Source organism: Perissodus microlepis, chromosome 10 (genome assembly GCF_051167445.1).
Source record: "Perissodus microlepis isolate ML-2025 ecotype Zambia chromosome 10, ASM5116744v1, whole genome shotgun sequence".
Taxonomy (NCBI): Eukaryota; Metazoa; Chordata; class Actinopteri; order Cichliformes; family Cichlidae; genus Perissodus; species Perissodus microlepis.
The window spans coordinates 30,706,814-30,728,546 of NC_140470.1; the positions used below are offsets into that span (position 1 = coordinate 30,706,814).

The 21,733-nt window shown below is 39.4% G+C and overlaps 1 protein-coding gene across 2 annotated transcripts in view; it reads left to right on the plus strand.

Moving 5' to 3' along the window:
- sgcd (sarcoglycan, delta (dystrophin-associated glycoprotein)) overlaps positions 1–21,733 on the plus strand; it is a 428,494-nt gene that overhangs the window by 183,010 nt on the left and 223,751 nt on the right. The gene's annotated exons all lie outside the window — the stretch shown is intronic.

A 21,733-nucleotide genomic window follows, 5' to 3' on the forward strand; every position in this document is an offset into this window, starting at 1 on the left:
TGCTTAACATAAAAGACAGAAAAGTAACATGAGTATTATAAGGCCTCAGCAAAGTATCAAATATACTCACAGGTCATTGCCACTAATACACAGGGGTAATATAAAATGCATATCAAGTAAAAACATAGTAAAAGCACAAGCCATAAAAAATATGTATAAAGAAATATAAAGTAAGTCTAAGAGTCAGGTACGAGCATTAACAAGCAGGAAAAGCGAGATTAAACAAATAGGTTTTTAGCCGTGATTTAAAAGATTGGACAGAATCGGACGCCCAGATCTCAATCGGAAGGTTATTCCACAACTCTGGTGCAGCCAGACGCCCGGTCACCTCTAGACTTCAGCCGAGATCTAGGCTGCACCAAGAGCAACTGAGTAGATGATCTTAATGCTCTGGCAGGAACATACGATTTAAGGAGTTCACTAAGGTAGATCGGTGCTGTGTTGTTGGTAATTTTAAACGTAAGCAGCAGTATTTTTAATTGGATGTGGTATTTTATGGGTAGCTAATGCAGGTCGGCTAGAACAGGGGGTGATACAGGCAAACTTCCCAGTTCTGGTCAGAATGCGTGCCGCAGCATTTTGGACTGTCTGCAGTCTATGAAGAAGGGCAGAATGAAGACCAAAATACAGTGATTTGCAGTAATCCAGCCTAGAAGTCACAAAGGCGTGGATGACCTTTTCCAGGTCCTTATGCGGAACAAAGTGCCTAGCCTTAGAGATGAGACGCAGTTGGTAGAAACTAGATCTAACTACAGCAGACACTTGTTTATCGAATTTGAACGAGCTGTCAAGCAACACGCCCAGATTGCTAACAGTGTCAGAAAGGGAGCTGGTAAGGGAACCAAAGGCATCACGTAGTTGGCCACGAGGAACGTGGCTGCCAAACACCACGATTTCAGTTTTCTTATCATTTAGGATAAGAGAGTTTGCTAAGAGCCATTCTTTGACCTCGCGCATGCACTCTTGAAAGCAGTGCAAGGACAAAGCAAGATCATCATTTAGTTTAAAGGAGATCTGTATATCATCAGCATAGCAGTGAAAGGCGGTGCGGCATTTCTCAAAGATTGCACTTAGATGGAGCATATACAGTAAGAAAAGAATAGGGCCCAACACAGATCCTTGAGGCACGCCACAGCAGACAGGTGCAGCGGAGGAAGAGCAAGTGCCCAGGTTGACCTAGAAGGACCTATTGGAGAGCTATGATTTAAACCAATCAAGGGCAACACCTTTAATGCCTACAGTATGCTCAAACCTCGCTAATAAGATGTTGTGATCTAGCATATCGAAGGCCGAGGCTAAATCCCATAAAACTGGGACCGCAGAGCGTCCAGTATCAGCAATTAGAAGAAGATCGTTGAGGACTCTAAGCAACGCTGTTTCAGTGCTATGATGTGGTTTGAAGGCAGACTGGAATTTATCATTAATGTCATTCTCATCCAGGTACGCCTGGAGTTGTAGAAGAACTATCTTCTCGAGGATTTTGGACAGGAACGGGAGCTTAGAGATCGGCCTGTAATTCACATAATCATTATAATCAAGGTTCCTTTTTTTAAGAACAGGCTGAACTATAGCATGTTTAAAAGCTGACGGGACGCAGCCAGGGAGTAAGGAAGATAGTGGGTCCAATTACATCGAAGCAGTCCTTAACTTTGCGAGATGGGAGGGTATCATGTATAGGATTAGTATTGTTCAATTGTTCAACTAAACGCTTAAGAGTAAGGAGTGACACGGGCTCAAACTGATGGAAAGTAGACGAACAACCAGGGGTAAAAACAGGGCTAGACATTAAAGGAAGTGAAGACTTAAGAGATGAAACTTTATCTAAGAAGTGATTTAAAAATTGTTCACAAAGAGCCGGAGAGCACACCAGCGGCATAACAGGGCAGGGATTGACCACTGAATTAAAAATTTTAAATAGCGTTCTGGGGTTGTGACCATTAGCCAGGATCATTTTTGATAGGAAAGCCGCTTTGGCCATTTTGGCAGCAGTTTGGAATTTCGAGCGGCTGGCACGTAGGATTTCATAAAACACCTGGAGTTTATCTTTTCTCCACCTCCTCTCATCGCGGTGACACACACGTCGTAAGGCGCGTGGGAATAATTTCTAGGGCACTTCATTTTAATAGGTGCAACAGTGTCAAGGATAGAGGAGCATATGGTTAACAAGGTGTTGGCAAAGTCCTCAACCATATGAGAAGTAGAACAATCAAACGTAGTGGATGAAGAATTCAAAAAAGAAACAGAAAAATTTGCCACAGTTTCAGCATTAACTATACGCATAGGGCGAAGGAGGGCCTCAAGGTGCAGTTCAGTATTACCTAAGTCAACATCAAAGATGACCAGGGAGTGGTCAGAGAACCCAGCGCTTTTTAAATCCTTGATGCAAATGTCCAAGCCATATGAAAAGACCAGGTCAAGGTATGGTCTTTAGAATGGGTTGGTTCATTAACCCACTGAATGAGGTTAAAAGAGTCAGTTAATGCAAGAAAATCTTTAGCTAACGGGTCATCCTTACAGCAAACATGTATATTAAAATCGCCAGTAATAAGAACACAGCCATATTTAAAAAGAACAGATCCTAAAACGTCAGCGAATTCAGAGATGAAAGTCTTGTTGTATTTAGGCGGACGATAGACCACAACACACAGAGTAGTCAAAGAGTCAGTCATCTCCAGTAGCTGAGCTTCAAAGCTAGGGTAGGTAGGGGAGGGTAGCAGCCAAACTTAATGTTTATTTTTAAAAACCGAAGCTAAGCCGCCACCTCTGCCAGTGAGCCTCGGCGAGCTAAAAAAGACACAGTCTGGGGGGAGAAGCTCGAGCTGATTTAATTTGGGTGGGTATTCCGTAAAAGTCACAGCAAATGTAAAAATCAGTAAAAACTTTCCCACAGTAATATACACAATAACATACTAGGCTTTGGGGGACGTGAGTATCTAGATTAGCTAAGCATCTTAATTATTAGCATTTAAGGTCAAAGTTGACCTTGAAATGAATTTTATGAAACCATATTGACTAATATATCATATTAAAGCGGATGGAGAGAGCTGTACGGCACACAGTTTCATTTTTCAATACAACTCTCTCTGACATCACAATGACACCATAACAGGCTGACGTCAGCATGGGAAGATCAATTTTACTATACTTCTTGCCTTTCATGGGGAGTCGCGGTTTCTGAGTGCTCTTGACTGAAAGTGTGATTCATGATGTTGTGATATATTGATGCTAAGCGTGTACATCAATGAGACAAGCCCAGTCTTAAGTGAGAGTGAGAAACACATCAGCCTCTGATGTTGATTCAATTCAAGAGCTTTATTGTCAAGACAGCAGTATACACAGTATACTGTGTACCGAAATTCTGTTTCACCCCCAAGCCCCCCATGGTGCATTTATAAGTATATAAAAGATATATCTCCAAGAGATATAAAACTAGAAATTACAAATAAATAACATCCTAAATTTCAGTAAAATTAAGGAATACAAAGATGCTAATTACTACTTATACAATATTATACAATACAATAATGATAACTATACAATACTAACTGTACGATAAGCAAAGACAGGACAGAGACAATACAAGTTGGATTGTGCAGCGGTATTGAATATCAGGTTGAGTTATTGTCAGGATATTGGTGGTCGTTAGTATCTCCGCCTGTGAGCAGTCTCTCTGCTCTGCCTTTGGGGCAGGGATAGCTCAGTAGGTAGAGTGGTGGCCCATGATCGGAAGGTCGGGGGTTCGAATCCACTGAACGGCTACCCTGAGGTACCGCTGAGCAAGGTACCATCCATACACACTGCTCCCCAGGCACCCAGTGGCTGCCCACTGCTTCACTGAGTGAATGGGTTAAATGCAGAGAGGAATTTCCCAACTGGGATCAATAAAGTATACATTATTGGTATTATAGAGACAAAGACATGTGCAAGATGCAAATGTAGTATAGTTTAGCACACTCAGTGGATTTGTGTACGTTTTTGTTGTTTTTGAGTCTTTTGATGAGTATTGTAAGGTGTTTGTAAAGGTGTATGTGGATATCAGTTCTTTGGTGGTAGTGAGTTGAGGTCTCTGTTTGAGTTTATATCCTTTTTACTAACTCAAAGCACAATGCAAGAAAACTATTCCCAAGAAAACTTGTTTCATTTCTCAAAAACACACCGTCGAGTACAACCAGGGTATGTTAGCAGCTGGCAATCCAAATGTAAACTCGACTGAGCATCACTGGAGCGCGCGCTAACTGCACTCCACAAGACAGGATGAGCAAACAATGGGTGGAGACCACTTAAGTGTTGTAATAGCTCTTGTTGTATGATTGTGCATTTATTATATTTCTATTAGTTAACCAAGTAAAACTTGATAAACCTTGAGTTCCTCTGCATGCAACAGACTCTTTAAAGGGCACGACAAATCTTTAAAACAGAGTGACGTGTGTGCAAAGAGGAAAAGGAGACTTTTCAAGTACTTCAGTGAGCAGTAGCTCAATATAAAACAGGCAGCCCTGTATCACATTAATTAACTCTTGACCATGCAAAAGACAGTCTGCATAGAGTCTGCCACAAGAGTCTTAATTAACTGTTGTCAGTAGAGCTTTTCCACCTCCAACTTCCAGTGGCTTTGCTTTGAATTTTGGGAGAAAGCATCACATGAATCTACTCATGTGTAATAAACTGTAAAAAGGAGAGTAATGAAAGCATTGTGGGTTGGAAATATGTCTTAGATGCATCAATTGTAGAAGCCTTGTTTTTTTAAAGAGATGACATATTTTTGGAAACAAAGCCCCCACCCCCCCTGAAAAAATGAAAAAACAAATTTTGCTTTGTATCTGAGGAGCTGTTAAAGTGAGACGACCTCAATAGCCATCCTCTGTAATCCGGTCGTTAAGTCTGACGTCACTAGCCGTGTCTGGGCCTAAACTGCCGCTGCAGGTCCATATATCAAACGATCACTATGGCATTACTGAGAGTTGAAAAACTGTCTAAAGTCTTTCATCTTTAATAAAATGATCAGCGTTCTGCTCTACCAGGTGTAACAATTGAGTTTAACATCCAGGCATCCATGAAAACGGAATTTATGACATTTAACGGAGTTAGAAGTTAGCAGGAAGTTAGCAGGAAGTTAGCTCGCTAGCTTCTATCTAAATACAATATAGCATGTCCTGACTGCGGGGTTTTTGAAACAAATTAAAACGTACGGCTCTGTTATCACTTCCAACATAAATCAAGACAGAAAACTAAACAGCAGTGACGTTTGTAGGGTTACTGAAGTTTGTCTAGCTGGTATATAATGATGTGCTACGTGACCGCTAGCGACACAGATATGTTAGCATAATATAAACAAGCTAACTTTTTTTCCACTCGATAAAAGTTAACGTGAGTGTTCTTGGTGGTCAGGAACAAATGTAATCGCATGGCAGGATGCTGTAAAAGGACCAAACTTCAGCCAGGAGAACAACTGAGATAATCCATCCACAATACGAGGTTAGTCATTCATATACTGCTGCATGGGCTGGGCTTTAGTTACATCCTAAGGTTTTAAAAACTGAGCTTAAATAAATGATTAGCGGTAATAAAAGCCGAGGAAGGTCAACAGTGATCACTGACTGTTTTAGGAGCTTTTTGAGATTAAATAGAAGAAAATACAAAACATTAAACATGTTAACAACACAAAAGCCATATTAAACGCAGACTACTTTAGGCCCGGAAGAAGGATTCGTCACGCCATCACTTAACGACCGGATACAGTCGGAGGCTACGAGAGATCATCAACATTACTTCACAGGAGCTGCTGTACAGGAAAAGCTGTTCGCTGATTGTATGTTTTCTCTCTGCTTTGTGGAACCAGCAGGAAGAAGGGCTTGTGCTGTGGCTCTGTGGAGAATCATCTGCTCTGAAATCTATTGAGTACATGTTAGTGGTTAATGGCTATTAAACACAGAGAAAGTGGCTGAAAGACAGACTGCAGGGAAAGAAATGGCTGTATGTTTGCAGAAAAAGAAGAGGAAAGACAATAATGGTTTTCTGCAGGGGTGAGGAATACAAAACGACAGAAAGAAGCCATGAATGTATTGAGGAGTTTGGATTGAATCCAGTGGGAGATTTTATATTTATATGCAAGCAGCACTTGGTTTCTTTCCTTTTTCTTGCCTTCTTATGTGTTTTTTTCATCACTGGCTATTCTGTCAGCGCTGGGGTTTGGTATAACACCCACATTTCAATCAAATTTCAGTGTGAAATCATTTAGTGCCAACACATTTTGAGTGAGTTTGCTTGCAGAGGAGAAATAAATCCACATGGATGTTTTGCCCGCAGTTCAGTCTGGTGAACTTTAACACACGAATTTGCACAGCTGACCGACTGCAAATAGTCTTTTTGTTTACCTTTGAGAAAAGTCCTGCCGAGAGAGATGAAAGTAAATGAAAGAAGCCATCAAATCAGTTCAGCTGGACAATCAAATTTCATCTTTTTAAATCTAAGTTTAGTTTTACCACCGTTAGTGTGCAGTAGAAAGTGCTCCTTGGAGAGGCATAGCTTCGTTATGGTTCCAGCCCCCAGGGCAAAGAACATTAAGCCAAAAGGAGAGCGTTAAAAACTGCAGTTCCTCAAATCCCCCATAGACACCCCAAGTTTACCTGTTTTTAGCCTGAGAGGGATTATATATTAAAAAAAGGCTAAAACAGCTCATTTCCCCTTTAAAGGTCTGTACAAATGGTGCTTTTCTTCTTCTTCTTTTTTTAAATAATTCAGCCTAAATTAAAGCCCAAAGTTCAGGGTTTGACTGACAGGTGTGTTCATGCAGGCAGTTTTACTTCATAACTGTCACCTTCACTAATTGGAAACACTTCTTGACCTCTCTCCTGTTTTTGTGCTGTCAGTGTCTTTAAAGCAATTACCCAACAAACAGCATGGCTTACAGTTTCTGAGAGAAACTCACGTATTCTGTGCAGAGTTCTGTTTCTGTGCCCTGAGCTCTGTTACCCGATAACTTCACCCTCACGTCACTAAATGTTCCTGCCAAAGAAAACAACATGATGGCCAAAATGCTAACGTTGACGAGTTTTGAAATTGAATTTATTGATATAAAAGGGACAGTGCATACAAATGAACATATCAATGTAAATATGCTATAATAAGCCAAAAGGCTACTTTTTATCTGTAGTCCCTCGCAGGTCAGACAAAAACAATAAATAAGAAAAGTAACACAGAGAATTTACAACAAATAAAATGACAACATGATAAATCCACATTACAATCAAGAAATCACAGAACAACAACTAAATATGAAAACATACGCAGGGTTCCATATTAGGCCCAATTCTTTTTTCAATCTACATGTTGCCCCTAGGCCTAATCTTTAGGAAGCATAACATCTGCTTTCACTCATATGCCGACGACACCCAGATTTATCTTCGGTTTAATAGAAACACCTCCACGCCCATGGAGTCAAATGTCTTGACGAAGTTAAAACCTGGATGGCCTCAAATTTTCTTACCTTCAACGAGGATAAAACTGAGGTAATTATTTTTGGACCGAGCTGTAATTTCAATGCCCCAGATTTGGACTTATGCAACCTAACATGTGCTGTTAAAACGCATGTAAAAAACCTGGGGGTTTTCTTGGATAGCAAACTTACATTCGAGAAACAAATTAATTCAGTTGCCCAGCGGTCCTTTTTTAAATTAAGGCTCCTATCCAAAGTGAGATCTTTTTTATCTGTTAGAAATTTGGAACGAGCAATTCATGCGTTCGTTTTATCTCAACTGGATCACTGCAATTCACTGTATGCGGGTGTCAGTCAGTCCAGCTCGGCCCGGCTCCAACTGGTACAGAATGCTGCAGCTCGCCTCTTGACTCGTGTGAAGAAACACCAACATATTACTCCGGTGCTTGCTTCCCTTCATTGGCTTCCAGTGCGTTTTAGAATTAAATTCAAAATCTTACTTTTGACTTATAAAGTGCTAGTTGGCCAGGCACCGGACTATTTGTCTGACCTATTGCAGCTTTATACGCCCTCTAGAGCCCTTCGATCAAGCGATCACCTGCTCCTTACCTTACATAAGTCTAGGATGGTTCATAGAGGAGATCGGGCATTTGCGGTTGTGGCACCGAAAATGTGGAATGATCTACCTCTCCACATTAGAAAGGCCCCGACTGTTACTCTTTTTAAATCGCATCTTAAAACATATTATTTTACTCTGGCTTTTGAAACGGTATGAGAGTTACCAAATCTTTTATCCTAATTTTCTTTTAATTTTCTTACCTGTCGTTGTTGTCAGTGTCATTGTTTAACTGTTACTCTGTACAGCACTTTGGTCAGCTCCCTGTTGTTATTAAATGTGCTTTATAAATAAATAAATGAAATAAATGAAACATACAGCATTAAATGTGACACAGATTAGCATAAAATGAATTATTACAGACCTGGTTCTTCTGTATCCATCCTCTGAGTTTTAAATGTGTAAATGTGTTGAAGGTTGTACATCTTCTTATTACAGATGGCACATTATTTCATATCTCTACCTTTAACTGATAACACTTGTTTAATAAATATTATGTCTTAAATGTTTTGCACAGTCGCATCTAACAGAGCCTCTGATTACTCTTCCCCTAATATCCTATTTTAACATGACAAGCTCATCAAATGAAGGTGGAGCAAGTATCTTATGAGAGCACAAGAAAACGTACATTTTTTTTTAAATTGTAGACGTAAATGTAGCAATCAGTGTTTTCCCTGTGTCTTTGTTTTAAATGCAGTCTGTGATACAAACATGTCTATTCAAGTAAGTGTCAAATCAGAACAGCAGTCGCCTGAAGGTGCTGTATATTGTAGGTTTAAAAACCATACATTATTACAGAAAATACAAGCCCCTATGAGCAAGCTATTGGTGACAGCAGGAAGGAAATACTTCCTTTTAACAGGATGAAACCTCCAGCAGAACCAGGCTCAGGGAGGGTCAGCCATGTGCCATGACCGGTAGGAGATACATCATGGACGGTGTCCTCATTTCTGACTCTGCATCAAAGACTCAGGCTCCACTCCCACAGTGCTGCTGACACCACAGAACATGAACCTGAACCTCATCAGACAGATATTGAAGCACATCAATCGCATCAGAAAATACATTTGGTTCTAACCTCCTGTTAGGAGTATTTGTAATTCTGCACTGTCTCTACAGTAAAGTACACCAAGTACGGCAAAAAGTGTCTCAGATTTGCTTAATGATGGTGGCATCCGGCGGCAAAAGCCAAGGTGATTAGTGTCATTTACATGTGTGCATTTCTGATCCATATACAAGGCATCACAATTAGGGCTGCTCGATTATGGCAAAAATGATAATCACGATTATTTTCACTGAAATTGAGATCTCGATTATTTGACGATATTTATTTAACCCTTTAAGACCTAGCATAGAACCAAGTCCGCCAGAGCTTATATTATTTTTTTACATGTTGTAGTGCCATTTGTGGGAGCATTTCAAGTTGCTATACATCAATACAACTGCTATAGCCCATATTTTAATAATATGTATGCATTAAGTCCATAGTAACTACATTCATTGCAAAAAAGTGCAATAAACTACAAAAAAATTGAAAATCATTTTTGTTTTTTTTTTACATATATTTCTACTTGGAGAAATTTAAGAGGTTTATCCCTCAAAACTTTAAATACAAAAAAGTTGCAAAAAATAGTTTACAACAACAGGAAACTTATTTTGAGTGTCTTCATAGTTTTATTTTGGAGATACAGCAATTTTTATATACTGCAGGAAAAACAAAAAAACAATCCTATGATGCAAATTTGCAAAAAAAAAAAACAGCATGTGCATCAAAAAAAAAATATTTCCAGCAGTGCAATTCGAGTTCTAAGCATCGCAGCAACTATTCAGAAAAGTCAAACATGACTTATAAAAACACCAGTATAGGCTTTTAAGGCCTACAAGTAAAAAACTACATTTTCCGCGAAAATGATGTCACTTCCTGTTTCGGGCAGGAAATGGCGGACATGCGATAGTTCGCGCTGACATCTGTTTCAATGTGGGAAGTGTTATGAACAGCTGATCGGATCGGCAAAGCCTGTTTCTGGAATATTATGTTTTTGTTCCTGCAAGCGCAGGAACAGAATTAGTAATGTAGAATTCATTATGTGGAAGGAAACCGTGACCTAGGACAAGCTGATGGCATAAGATGTAAGTTTCATATGCAAAAAATATTATTGCGCTAGCTTACATGGTTCAGGTTCTGTGCTGCTCTGACCGGCTTTAAAGGGTTAACAATAACAATGTATTGAATAACGACTTTAAAAAATAATATAAAATAGTGCAAATACTGATAACAGTGCAAATGTTTGCAATATAAGAAATAAATGAAAAATGTAAACATCTATGTTTAGTGAACTTTGCAGTGTTGCTCTGTGGTGCAGCTACGACACTGTAGCAAAGTTTACACACTATGTCTACTTGATCCACGTCTGACTCCGCGAACCCATAATGTTTCCACACCACTGAAGTTTTTTTTACCTCTCTTTTCAACCAAAGGCAGTCACTCTCCTCTCCAAATAACTTCTGCTTAGCTTTCCGAGCTTCCCTCGGGTCCTCTTAATTGTTGTGATGCGTGTTCGAAATGCGGAGAGGTGCGCTCGATTTGCCACACGGAGCAGCGCGAGAGTAAAGCATGAGGGAGGTGCTAATAATCGGCTCAGTCATTTTTAATGATCGTTGAAAGCCCAGATCGTAATCGTGATTAAAATTCGATTAATTGAGCAGCCCTAATCACAATTGTCTCTTACTACAATAAACCTGCTGTGAACTGCTGAAGTAGCACTGTCCTACAAATACTGCCATTTTCTGTGGTGCAAAAGAAACACAACATTTTCTTTATGTGCATTTCACATAAAAGACAGAAAGAACTAACAATCATGTTTTTGAGAGCAACACTAACCACATAAGGAGGCAGGAGGAATGGCTGCAGCGTCAGAATCGTCTTAGCGTGAGCCTGTTTCTTCTCTCTTTTTACTCTCATTGACACTTACAGTTTGTTTAGCGTTAAGCACTAAAAACTGCTACACAGCTTCACAGCAATATCCCCGCAAGCTGAAAAATGTATTTACCCACTGCACTTAAATGTAACTGCAGTGGGTTCTTTATAAGCATCCATACATGTAGAGCTGACAGCCAGACCCATGCCACTAATAGTTCAGTCACCCAAGGGTAAAAAATATGGTAAGCACCCTGCTAATAGGTAAAAATGGGAGGTTGCATTGGAGGTTTTTATGTATTCTTTTGGAAACTGACTGGAAGTAGAACAATGACTTCTGAACTCCTGCCTCATATCTACGAGTGTCTGGCTGCACTCTGCATGTACATGTTCCCGATTTCTAACAAACAGATTGAATGTTATTGGCAAGCTGATCCAATTCAGTCAACTGACTCTGACTTATTGCTGTTTTATCAGTGTCTTGACTTATCAAAGTCACTTTGAAGATGCCAAGTGATCACAGACCTGGTCCAACAAGTTCATTTCACAAGGTCATAATAATTCTGAGCCCCGTCTGGTCTCCAGCCACAGTTTTCCCTGCTGTAACCGCAGCGTTACATTACATCTGTGCTGAGCCGGTGGATTTAACAAAACTGCAGTATATGAAACCCTGGGAATAAGAACAGGCTCAAATTCTGTGGATTATTGGATTATTATTTACCTGTTGACACAAATCTGAGGAACCATCTAGGGAAACGGGTAGACGTTAAAAGCTTAGTAATAATATTGCTGCATCTTTTTTCCTCTGTTCTGGGTGCTGTTCTGAAAAATAAAAATAAAGAAACATTGACGTGTTGCAGAAAGACCACATATACATATAACAATATTAAAAATGACTGCAAAGAAATAAGCTCTTTTTAGGGTTCAGCAGGAAAAGCCTCTCTTTTTTTTTCAGTTGTAACTTTAAGTCAAGATGGCTGCTGTAAACAAAGATTCATAGCTGTAGAGAGAGATGAGAGGTCTCAAATGATATGAGCCGTGAAAGAGACTCCGTGAAAGGGGTTCAATCGATGTTGCTGCATTTTCTGTTGGTCCCTGACAGAGGTCGATAAACATTATGAATTATTCACGTTCCTCTAAAGTTTGCAGAAAGAAACAAAATGCTGTACAACTTTAAATACATCCAGGCATTTATGATGCTTTAAATAAAAGCACAAGCACAAGATGCAGAGAGCAAATTAACAGAGATGTTCTGATTTTTCACTAAACACACTGGCTGCTATACAGATGGTAAAACTAATTAATTGCTTTGGCAGACTCTAGTAGCTCTTTATCGTCGGGTTTCTTCTTTCTCTTTTCTCTTACTTAATCTTTTCCTCTGCCCTCCCTTCCTTTACCCCCCTCTTCTTCTCGTTGTCACATAATTTATAAGCAGCACATACAGAAAATAAATTGCTGAACATTTGGAGACAAATCACCCTGCAGAAGATGCTGTATTCATTCAAGGCCAGCTGCCTACACCATAAACATTTTTACATTTTTATAGACAATGCCCATTGCCCTACTTACTGGAGTTACAAAAACGTATGTTTACATTATTCCTGATCAGTTCCAAAGCTTTTTTCCTCATAAATGCATTTTAAGAGTATTAAAAATGTTTGTGTAGTCATCACAGGAAAGATTAGGTCTGCTTTGTGCTTTGGCTAGGATATGTTGTTGTTGTTGTTTTTAATGTGATTTAACACAGTGTTTTGAATGTTTTCTGCTTTGCAGTATTTAAGTGCTGTGGGAGACTTTGACAGCAGACATCTGAATGAAATGATCCATATTCCAAATTTATATGGTTTGGTTTTCTGTTGCTGCTCATCTGCTCTGACAGCATAGATTTATAGTTTCCCGATATTTTTTAAATGCTACACTTGCTTAATATTAATTTAGAGAAAAAAATTAAATAATGAGAAGAAAAAAAGGATCTTAATATCTGTTGGAAGCGTAACAAGGCAAGTCTTTACTGAAGAGTTATCCATAGCTACTTTAGCAGGTGATATTCTCTTCCTAAAACTGTCTGAACGCACCGCTGGAAGGTAAAAATGCTAAATGAAACATGCTAGGAATACTTATTTTGGCACAACAGTCGAAAATGATTAGCTTGGCTATTTGCTGCTAAGACAGAGACCAACTAACAATTTTCAGCAAGCAGGAGGAAGCTAGGCTAGCTGATGGTGCTAGCTAGGTGGGTAGCTAGCACGGGTAATAAACACTGCTACTTATGCTAAAGCTGGATAACTTCAGTTTCAGATAACACTGCTTTATGAAAGTGCTTTCCTCTTCTAACCCCTACTGACCAGCTATTTTAATTACTACAGCCTAATTCAGTTTTACTCACTTTGTGTTTAGAAACTAACAGTTTCAATCTGCATAAAAGGAAAGACAGACCTCCTGGTTTGTCTTTCTACTATGAAAATGTAAATTGCAAAACATACCCAGGTAACTTAAGTGGGACAAAAAAAGCATAATCTAGGGAATTCCCACCAGCAGTAGATTTTCTTGTGCGCCCTTCCTGATGTATTCATCCAGTTACTTGCAATTACTTGCACATGCAGGAGCTGTGTTCCCCACTCAGTATTAACACCATCCTCCAGACTTGCCTTTGGCAGCAGTCTGAGAGAAGAGAGAAGCGCCGCTGAATTATTGAACAAATCAAGGTCCCAGGCCATGTATTTATATGATATTGGTAATGAGGCCACTGGAGATTTTGCCGTCAGTTGTAGAGGTAGAAATAAGATCTTCATAAGCCCCGTAAGTGCATGAGTTGAGCACTGGTGATGGCTTAACTGACCTGCCTATGCTCCACTTTCATTTCCCCCAAGGACCTGCTGTTTGATCACTGCATGCTGTTTAAGTAGAGCGCATCTAAAAGTTTAACTGTGTTTATGTGTTGTGCTGTTCTATAAGAACCTTTCCCATTCTTCTCAAAAAATAAAGTGATGTATAATATAATAAACATATAGTCAAACAACCAAACAGTGGAAAACTCTTGTTTGAAGAAACCAAAGAGTAGGAGGGTGAGCACCATCCAAGCCGAATGTTGGTGCATCCGGTCAGAGGTGTTATAAGGAGTGTGTTCTCCACAGTCACACGTTCAATGCTGAATTCTACTGTAACATCCTCAGCAATGCTTCAGCAGTGCATGAAATCATGCAGCAATGCAGGAGACTTTTGGCCACATTAGTTAGATCTCTGCTTACGATTCGCCGTAATCATTGGATTTTACTCCGTGTGATGTTGTCGCGCTAATCAAGTGGTCTACAGTTGGACAAAGACAAGGTTGTTTTCCTTGTTATATGAACGTTATAATCACACTTGTACATTATTTTGTTTAGCTAACGAAGCAGTCTTGCTTTCAGCAGTGACTGTAGCCCTTTCAACTATAATACAGACAAAGTTCCCTCTTTGGTTTTTGAATTTCTTTCACTTTCCTCAATCTTTCACAAAGTGTTGCTGAAGTGTTTTTGAACTTTGAAGGGCCAGTAGGAGAAGTTCTTTCCTCCAAAATAGAGCCTATAGCTGCAAGTAAATAACTTAGCAAGTTATTAGTTATAGCATAGAGAAATACTATCGCTCTCCTCTCTCCATTATTCCCATTGATATGAAAACCAACCTGAATCAAATCTCTCCAGCTGCTCACAAAATGTGACAATAAGCCCGTCCTCCACCCCTGACTGCTGGTAGCATTAAGAGAATCCACACTCTGTGGTGGAATACTTTCTCTGATATATTTTATATCCTTGTCACACAGTGCAGATTTGCTTTGATTCACCTGTTTGCGTAGGCTTTGTCATTTGAACTTCACATTTCTCTAAGATTATTCAGCTTTACCTCGCTGTTTCCAAGAATGAACATTTAACCATGTGTTCGTTGGTGGCATCTATTCTGCGAGCGAGCTTCAAAACCTGCCTATGTGGAAATCATCGAAAAAGAAGTGATGATTGATCTGCAAGATGCATTTCTTTCAAACCTTACTGATCTTTGGGTCACTGCTTTTGTGAAAAGTCGTAGGTTTGCACATAAACACAGAGGCCTCAGAAGAGATTAAAATTAGAGTTGAAAGAACAGAAGGAAAAAAACACGTATTCTTGGCAAATGAAGACAACCAGCAATCGATTCAAGAGTGACACTAAAGAACACCTGTGAAAATCAATGTCTGGTTTTAGCACACAGTCTTTACATATGTATGAAAAGACTGACGCACAGATCAGCTTTGATCCTGCTGCGACATTCACACATAAAATAAATGAACGAATCACCATTTCTGTTTAACTAATCAATAATAATTCATCTCATTTCTTGCAATCAGTCCTTAAGAACTTTCGTTTTTCGCTCTCCAGTTCCATACTGTGCGCTCTAACCTCCATTTCATTTTAGTAGAAAATGGCTCTGTAAATATGGTTTTCCTAACTTTAGGAGTGCTACAGTTCAAACACTTATAACCTGTGTTGTGTGTCTCTTAAGCTCATATATCTGTCCTGCGGTAGTCTCTCTGTGATCTATTAAAGCTCCTGCTCTTGCTGCGGATCACAAACTCAAACAGCTGCCGAGTGACAGTGAGACGAGCCTCCGCGATGCTTTAAGTTCGACCTTTCTTTCGCTCTTCTACAAGAAAAAAAAAACAGAGTTAGAGAAACTGTAGCTATTTATAGATATGCAATCAGCGTCTCTTCTCGCTAAAGTTGAGTGGTTGAATGTGACATGACTTCCCCACTTTTGCCTTGTTGTCTGTTAAAGACAGTTTCATTTGTCACGTAGCTTCATCTTTGCTTCACTGAGCACATCCTACCTCTCTGACCCATTCTCTCATTTACACTGTGGTTTAAATGTTAGATAACAGAGTCTGTATTTGGGCTCCACAGTGAGAGAACCACAGCGCCTGAAGCACTTAAGGAAACGTCCACATCTGCAGATTTCTTTCTCGGTGAGCAGGAGCGATGGCTTTGGTTCCATTTTAAGGACTTTAGAGAGATTTCTTTCTATTTTTTTCAGAGCACACTTAAAATATAATCAAAAGATTATAATCCAGATTGTGGCAGTGGAACTGGAAATATGAATAGCCCCCCACTGGCACCATTCTCATTTACTCAAGTACTTTCCTAATGTGCACTTTTAATGTACTTCAATGCTTATCTGTACTTATTTATACAGTATAAAGCTGCTCTCTTATACTCTATATATACTCTCTATATTTCCTCTACGTATAAATCCAGTAATATTCAATAGAAATACAAATAGATAGAAGGAGCCAGCACTATATAGGTGGTTAAAATCATCTTCAGCTACAGATTAATTACTCAGTAATGATGTTGTAATATAATGTAATAATTCTGAGAAGTACAGTTAAAGAATACTTTAACTCTCAGTACTTAGTTCGATTGATTAATGAAACTAGTTAATTAGTTTGACGCTAAAACATGGACTATTGCTAAAGCATGTAATAAACTTGAATAGTTTGTGGTTTATTACTTAAACAGGAATTATTAAAGAAAAAAAATCACTTTTTCCAAATCAGTCATTTTAAAAAAAGCACCGTGCCACTTTTCATATGAAACATCAGTATGACGACATTAGCTAAATATTTTACCCACTGTTTTCTAACCCTAATTATTTCCTAATCAGATGTTTTTTAAAAGTCTGTATAAGTACTGAATGTCTTCCTGACCTGAGCAATGCATCAGTAATGTGTGACCTGACATTCTGCTCATTAGAAAAAACAGAATCTAATAAGTGTTGGGGAAAAATAAAAGGGGGGAAATTGTGCAGTAAAAATAAATAATTGCAGTTCATTCCAACGAAATGTATCATCATTAATAACCTGACCTGCCTCTGCAGTTGTATATTAGGAAGTTCACATTTGTCATTTCTTATTTTTCTTGTGTTTCTATAAGCACGAGCTAAACCGATTAAACAATATTAATAACAGAGAACAAACTCCACAGTGTCGAGTCAATATGACACCCTCTGTCGTGTTCAGACTTTCTGCTCTGTAGGTTTTCTCATCACAGTCATTCACCTTGAATGTGCTTCAGTCTCACTGATGTAAAGAAACTGCATCACTTTTAATGCTGGATTCTGCAATTTGGGGCCAAATTTGGGATTTATTCATCCTTTCAGCTTAAAGACCAACACATCCATACTTTGGTAATGCTTATATAATATTGTCATATTCTTAAGCATTAGTAATGTACTAGTGAGGGCTTAATTCATCATTACTTCTCTGTGTAATTTATAAATACAGATATAAATGTTCATTCTTGATTAATAACCACTTATATATAACGACTGACAAAACATATATAAAGACACAATATTAATAATAGTATTTTATAAATACTTTATATTTTAATTCATGATAAGTTCAGGCATGAAGCCTTTAGCATCACTTTGTTTTTTTAGTTTTTTATTTTAATGTATTCTTCTTTCACTTACTCACTTTGATTATATTTTTCATCATTACAGCATTTCTTGATAGAGAGCTGCTATATTTATTTTTTTCCTTGAACGTGTCACATTTTCCTCAAAGTCCACAATCAGTAGTTTAGCAATTAACTCATCAGCTCCTCTCCACCACCTACGGGTGAAGTAGTCTTGTCTTTGATATACATCAGATGCTTCCCCTCTAATTATATTCTCTCGTGATTGGCAGCTGTACTTGATGAGGCTGTCATACTGTATATTTCTTAATTAGTGCAGATTCTGAGCTGAGTCTCTGTTATGGCTCCGAGCAGGGCTGCTAGGAGAGCTGTGAAATGGCTCCTGAGCTTTTTATGAGCATGAATAAAAAGGAGTTGCTGTATATAATAACACGCAATCACTACTCTTCGCTCTGACATAATGTTTAAAAATGATAGAAAATAAGCTGGTGCGCCAGTGATTAACTCTGTGACGGACAGTTCACAAGAGGACAGACTGTGCAGATGCATCTGGGAATGACAACAAGAAAGTGAAATCTTCAAAAGTCTTCAGGTGTTGTATGAGTGAGTGACAGTGAATATGTTTGTATGACATTTTGTTTCAGTCTGGATCTGTGAGGCTGCATAAGGCAGCCAAGCTCGGTGGGATTCAGGGGTCATGCAGACAATACAGACACGCCGGGGGAAATGGATAATAAGGCACAAGTGAACTCAATCAAGCCAGGAAAAAGAAAGAAGTGAAAGAAAGAAGGGAAATAAAAGTCCAGAAAGCCACTCAAAGAAGTAACCTTTTAAATAATGCAGAGAGTAAACTTAAAGAACGGGTAGCTATGGGAACAGAGCCGCCACATGGGACAGGAAGACGGCGAGGAAACAGAACGTAACAAACAACGATCGTAACTCAGACCAACATATTTGTTCTGAGGTTTCCAGTGAGTAGCCATGCCAACCTTTTTGACATTTTTAGGTTGTTATAACATAAAAAAGTAAGAAAATATACTTTATTCTGTTGTCTGCAGACTTACTATTTTGGTGCATATACCACTGGGGAACAAATATTTAGCTATGCTCTCCTATACGCTCCTCTGCCTCACTGAAAGAGCTCCAATTCTGACATTGTTTTCGCTGTACATCGAGCATTGTGTTCACACTACACACACACACACACACACACTTGCGGACAGCACATTCTCTGCTGTCTGTGTGTTAGATCTTGTACTTGCACACACACACATACAGCTTACAGTGGAGCTGGGTGACTGCCAGCGCTCACGCGACGCTCAGTCTGCATCTGCCAAACAGAGCAACTCATAGAAGTGTCAGACATTCAGTAACAACAATCCCAACTACACTGATCAAACAGCAGATACAGGCCTTACACACACACACACACACACACACACACACACACACACACACTGCTTATCAGCAGCCAGCAGCACAGGTCTGTACTCTATGTTGAGTTCATTTCAATAGATGGCAAATTCAATGCCGCTTCTTTTCGCTCCCGTCCGAGTCAGTTCAGTTTGATTCCATTTGAGTCACATCAGTTCACTTTTGTGTTATTTAATGCAGTCAGTGTCATTGTCTGCTTTTAAGAAATGAGTTGCAAACTGTATTTTTGTGATGGTGACAAGCACAGCAGTCTGCGTTTGATCAGATAGAGGATCTCCTCATCTGCTCAGATCAATCTTAACTACTTAACACGAAGCTGATGTGGAATTCATGTTAATGATGTGTGAAAGCGGCAATGCTCAAAATCACGTTCACATTTTCATACAAATGATGTCCATCCTGTCATATTTTATAGGACGATTTAACATTAATGCATCCTATAAGAGCCACCCTGAAATGAACCAAAATATATTAAACTCGAGCTTTAGACCAGCCAAACCTTAACCACTCAGGCTGTTCCTATAGGAGGAACTGCTAAAGTTAGGATTGTTCCCAGTTGTGAACGACCACGAGGACAGCTGGAGGTTCCATGGATGAGCACACTTGTGTTCAGAAGTTTCCATACACTCATCATGATTTCTTTCAACAGTTCATTTTTCAGGGTGGGATGGTTGTACTTGATTTAATGACTTTGAAATACAAGAATTGGGTGCACTAGTTATATATAGTTAGATATTTTGGGGGGATTTTTTATAATCCACACACAGGGTCAAAAATATACATACAGGCTCAAATATGTCTACATGTAATATAATCTGTTGTGCTTTACACCACTGCATCAGCTGCTTGGCAAACCCACAAAGCTCTCTAGGCTCTCTTCTTGAGCTAATCTGAAGTTTGGAGGTCTGTAGCGATCGACTCTGCAGAAGCTTGGCGACCTGTGTGCAACATGTGCTCTGTGATTAAACCTGGCTTACCACCTCAGGGCCAAGTTGCTGTCATTTGAAATCAGTTCCACTTTCTTTTAATACTGATAACTGTTGACTGTGGATAAAGTATACATTATTATTATTATTGTTGTTGTTGTTGTTGTTATTGTTATTATTTAGTCATCCAAAAACCATCAAACTCTGGGTATGAAAACCTGGACCATTACAGTTTGTGGAATAATCTTACAGTATCGTAGGGTTTAAGCAACAGCACCCAATATTCAATTGTCAGTAAACACTCTTTGTTTTCGACTGTCTGTTCATTGGAAATTTACTTTGCTCTTTAGTCAAGAAGCACCAAAGCTCAGTTCTTTGATTAAAAATTCAAAAAGATCAGTTTAAGCAAGACAAAAACCTCCATTTGTTAGGTTAGTTTGGGATATTGCTTTAGATGTCTTCTGAATTAAAAATTGAACTATCAATCGTACTAACAGCTCGCAAAGTCTGCCGATGTTGGTTTTTCTGGAGGGAAGTGGGTCTGAAACACCGCATTTGACTCACAATAGCGACTCTCAATATAAATGAAGTTTTTCGAAGTGAAGTATGGAGTGTTCTTGTTAAATGTAATTACAGCGTACTAATCAGGCGTCCGCTTTTACTTACATTATCATTCTGGTCGAATAGGGTGAAAAATTAGAGCTTCAAGGGATCATCTGGGTCCTCACCATCAATAGATGAACCAATGAGAAGCAGCAGCTGCCTCTCTAAGCCATTCAATAAGCCGTTTGTAGAACAAGGATTTCCATTTGCATTTGGAAGCCAAAAAATAGAAGATCCTGAGATTGTGGATTACTCCCCTGGCTTTGCTTTTGAAAGGAAGAATTAAGACGAGGAGTTTTGGGAGCTTTATAGGGCAAATGGAATTCAAAGAACTGTGTGTGTGTGTGTGTGTGTGTGTCGGTTGATTTTTTTCAGTCTGGGTGTGAAAATGTTTCTGATAAATTGATGTGCACATGAGACCAGAGATTTAAAAAAAAAGTGAAACACAGTGATAGTTTCCAAGAAATAATCATTGCTGTGTACATATCTATAACTTAGCAATTATATGGTCCAATGTATGTGTTTTAACCTTGCTTTAACATTCAGGCGTAATTCAAAGATGGCGCCAGTGTGCTCGGCAGGCCGTCTTCGCCTCTCCTTTCGACCCCTCTTTTTTGACTTTTGCATTGTACTCTTCATTCTCTTGGTAATATGGTCATCAGGTGGCAATGCACTAATTACTTATGACTGGCAAACACTTTTAAATCTTCGATTCTCTCACTTCTCTGGTTCGGATCCATGCTGGACTCCGGGAGACGCCACCCTGTCATGATTGGACTCCTCCACCAGGATATCCTGCCTGCCCCTACCCACCCTGTACAAGAAACGCTATAGGAAGCGGGGCAAACGGAGTGGCATTCGTGTCCGTCTTAAGGCTTACCTTAAAGCACAGGCTATGGCTAATCCACATGCTAGCATGAATATTCTACGTCCTCTCTCTGTTAGGCTGAACGAACGGACTCTATGGCAGAGCACACAGAAACACAGGGAATGCAGAAAGTGCTCTTTATTTACAGTGTCTGGATTATTTACACAGGGTGGGAAATTGTGTACAGTGATAAATAAACGGAGGAAAACCAGGGAAGGGGGCTGACACGCACTCGGAGGGAAAGGGGTAATCGACGCACGCAGGGTGGATCTACGAAATTTTAGGGGAAGATACCAAACAATCGGTAAAAAGTGGCAATAAACATGGGGAGAGTTGGAGAGCTCACTTGTCACACTGGCAGTACAGGCTCGGGCAAGAATCACCGGGATGCGAATGTAAAGATGAGATTGATCTCTGTAGTGATCCCGGAAATACAGCTTCACGAGCAGCTGACAGGCAAGCGGGTGATGGGTCTGGCTAAGGATACTGGACAACGGGTCCAGTACCGC